Genomic DNA, 4360 nt, shown 5'->3' on the forward strand with positions numbered 1-4360 from the left:
GGAGCTGCAGGTGGCTGCAGTGGGGGCAGCGAAGGCGGCTGCGCAGGCGGCGGCGGCTGCACGGGAGCGGGGTCCGCCGGCAATGGCGGCTGCACGGGAGCGGGGTCCGCCGGCAATGGCGGCTGCACGGGAGCGGGGTCCGCCGGCAATGGCGGCTGCACGGGAGCGGGGTCCGCCGCCAATGGCGGCTGCACGGGAGCGGGGACTGCAGCCCTCTGGAGCAGTAAGAGCTGCCGCACGTCCTCTGCCATACTCACCAGCTCCTCGGGGTCGGAAGCGGGAGTAAATGCTGCAAAGCTCCTCTGGAGTCGCTCCGCTAGCCCCGCTACCTCCGGACTTACTGGAGGGACCAGTTCCCCCCAGATCCTCCAGAACAACCCCTGGAGGGCAAAGAACTGGGAGGCGCAGTTCACCGGCTTCCCTAAGTGAGGCGCGGGCAGCGCCTCCGGGGTGGTTACTGCAGGGGGAGAGAGCTGTGTGTCCGTGGGCGTTAACGGAGGGAGCTCCTCGGGACAGGCAATCGCCGGTCTCCTCCTCCTTCTCCGGCGCCCAGCGGCGGCGAGAGGTGGTGCGATGTCCTGAGAAACAGGCGGTGAAAGGATCGGCTCCGGGTAAGGGTAGAGGAAGGGCTCCTCGTCCTCATCCTCACTGGAGAGCCAGTACTTCCACACGGGATCGGGGTAGTGTGTGGTCAGCTTCCGGGCTGGAGGTAGAGCGGGTACTTCCCTCTCATTCTCCTCCGAAGTGATCCATAGCCGGGAGAGCGAACAGGCTCCCAGGCGGATCGTCTCCTCCGGTCCTCTCCTCCTTCTCCGGGGGCCTTTCCTTTTGTGGTCTGTCATTCTGTCACGATCGGGTACGGGTGAAGCGGCGATCGTGCGGGCAAGCAGGCAAGCAGGAAGCAGGAATACGGGGCAAACGGGAGTTTAATACGAGGACAGGGACCGGGAAACAGCTCACGCTTACGAACATCAGACATTAATGACAGACAAAGCAAACTGGGGAGACCAGGACTTAAATACACAGAACAAGGCAGCAGGAAACAAGACACGACTGGGCAGGATCAGGAAATCACACGTGGGTAATTAGGGGGCGTGGCACACACGAGGAGCGGACGAGCCGGGCATGACAGTTATCTGGCTGGTGTGCATTTTGTTTGGGTCCAAGCACGTCATCTCATGTACAATCGAGTACTTCAGAGGGCATTTATCCAAGGCCTTTTTGCACATTTTTGAGAGCACAATCTGGCAATTTTTTTTAATCTGAAGGACACCAAGGTCACTTCCACTGCCTTTGGCTCCTGACTGTCTCTGACAAAAAGATGGTTTGTCAAATTTCCAGAATCTTTCTGCACACTCAGCCCAAGGTTAACACTACCTCAGCTGTACATATCAAACCAGCTCAAACTCCATGTTATTCACATATTTTTTACTTCACAATTGTTTGATACATTTGTATGTAAAGATACCAGTGAATTCACAGAAGTCCCACCTTGATGACAGCCATTCCTATATCCACCTCCTTTGGACTGAGCCAGAGTTTTTGCCTGTACAACAGCTGTACATGTTGCTACACAACACTTAAACATTCTATTTCCTCAATGAACTATTTTTTTTGCAGCAAAAGCCATGAAGCAGCAATAAAATCTTTAAAATATGCTTACCAATAAATATGGTTCTCCCATTTAAACACATGTAAAGATAAACCATGGATATTTAAAAATCATGGGTTCGTTAATGAGTTTAAATGTTATTGAATGGCTTACCTTAAACTTCTCCAGTAAGTCTTCAGCGGTGGAGTGGCTCATGTACTGTGATCCCAGAACCAGGACTGCACTCGAGAGCCATTCTCATAATTCACCCAATACCTGACATGCACATCCAGTTGTTTTCTTTTGATGGTCCTGTTCATACTTACGTCAAACATGACAACGAAGCTCCCTTTTAATATATGGAGCGAGTCCAAATCGCGCAAGAAAAGCGGTTTTATCTTTACCACAAGTGACCCTGCGAGTCAGGGAACATCACCCTGGAGACGGTGTGAATGTCATCATTGGACGTATAGGAGTGATGTCGGCAAACCGTTTGCAAAGCCCATAGCACTTCTGCTTTCAGTGTGGGTTGAGGAGGATGTACTGAAGGCATTATTTGTCATGGGATCCGGAGACACTGCCAAAACGGGTGTAGGCCTATCTTTAGAGGTTGTACTTATCTCCACTGAATAAACATAAATCTGGGCTTATTCTATACTGAACAAAAATATAAACGCAACACTCTTGTTTCTGCTCCCATTTTTCATGAGATGGACTTAAAGACCTACAATTCATTCCAGATACACAATATTACCATTTCTCTCAAACATTTCTCACAAATCAGTCTAAATGTGTGATAGTGAGCACTTCTGCTTTGCTGAGATAATCCATCCCACCTCACAGGTGTGCCACATCAAGATGCTGATCTGACATCATGGGTAGTGCACAGGTGTACCTTATACTGCCCACAATAAAAGGCCACCCTGGAATGTGCAGTTTTTTGCTTTATTGGGGGTCTGGGGACTCAGAACCGGTCAGTATCTGGTGTGACCACCATTTGCCTCATGCAATGCAACACATCTTCTTCGCATAGAGTTTATCAGATTGTCAATTGTGGCCTGTGGAATGTTGGTCCACTCCTCTTCAATGGCTGTGCGAAGTTGTTGGATATTAGTGGGAACTGGTACACGCTGTCGTATACGCCGGTCAAGCACATCCCAAACATGCTCAACGGGTGACATGTCCGGTGAGTATGCTGGCCATGCAAGAACTGGGACATTTTCAGCTTCCAAGAACTGTGTACAGATCCTTGCAACATGGGGCCGTGCATTATCTGTCTGAGTGGCTGGTCTCAGACGATCTTGGAGGTGAACCTGCTGGATGTGGAGGTCCTGGGCTGGTGTGGTTACACGTGGTCTGCGGTTGTGAGGCCGGTTGGATGTACTGCCATATTCTCTGAAACGCCTTTGGAGACGGCTTATGGTTGAGAAATGAACATTCAATGCACGAGCAACAGATCTGGTTGACATTCCTGCTGTCAGCATGCCAATTGCACGCTCCCTCAATGCTTGTGGCATCTGTGGCATTTTGCTGTGAGACAAAACTGCACATTCCAGGGTGGCCTTTTATTGTGGGCAGTATAAGGTACACCTGTGCACTACCCATGATGTCAGATCAGCATCTTGATGTGGCACACCTGTGAGGTGGGATGGATTATCTCAGCAAAGCAGAAGTGCTCACTATCACACATTTAGACTGATTTGTGAGAAATGTTTGAGAGAAATGGTAATATTGTGTATCTGGAATGAATTGTAGATCTTTAAGTCCATCTCATGAAAAATGGGAGCAAAAACAAAAGTGTTGCGTTTATATTTTTGTTCAGTGTACATTGATTTACAGAATCAAATTTAAAAAACAAAAATACACTGATTTTATACAGATTACTAACTTTTGGGGATCACAATACAAATCTAAATATTTTAGACAAGTTACTTATCTGCTTATTGAATGGTGGGCGAAAAAAATATCTGTATAGTGTCCATTATCTAAAACCCCGCAATGACGTAGTTTGTGTTGTTCTTAAAATAATATTAACTTAAACGGTCAATCTGATTTTCTGGAGGAAAAATAATAGTTTTGATGAATCAACAGCTTGGGAAAATAGTCGCTAGATTAATTCAAAGAAAAATTGTCTGTAGTTGCACCTCAACAGTATAACCAGTGATAATACTATATAAATAAAATTAAAGTAATGGCACCAGCATAGACAGACACAGTAACAGTACAGAATGAGGTAACAGTGGCAGTGTGAGGAAATGTCAGCGTCACTGGCTGGTTAACAGCAATGGGGAGGAAACTTGTCTCTAAATCTGGAAATGCTTGTGCAGATGGATGGATGGAAGGTGAAAAGTGACAGTGCTGGGTGGCTAGAGTCTCTCAAGGTGCTGCTTGCTTTTCTGAGGCAGCACCTGAAGACGATGCCTTTGACCGCCAGAAGCTGTGTGCCCGAGGAACTGGAAGCTGTTGAAGCCTCTACAGCATCCTCTGCGATGTAGATAGGACTTTGGGGAGTCATCCGTTTGCGAAAGTCCAGGATCAGCTCCTTGGTTTCTCTAGCGTTGAGGGTGATGTTGTTATACATGGTGAAGAGCTGGGCCTACAAATCCCAGCATTCAAGAGGTGAAAATACAGACTTAGAGGGAATTTGGGAAAAGTGAAAAAATCCTCTTTACTCGTGTCTGTATAAATCTCACCAAGCGTAACTTTGCAGATTAAAGACTGGCTGAGAGTGTAAATGTAAACGCTGATAAGGAGTCAGGAACAAAGTGC

Source organism: Brienomyrus brachyistius, unplaced genomic scaffold (assembly GCF_023856365.1).
Source record: "Brienomyrus brachyistius isolate T26 unplaced genomic scaffold, BBRACH_0.4 scaffold236, whole genome shotgun sequence".
NCBI classification, from domain to species: Eukaryota; Metazoa; Chordata; class Actinopteri; order Osteoglossiformes; family Mormyridae; genus Brienomyrus; species Brienomyrus brachyistius.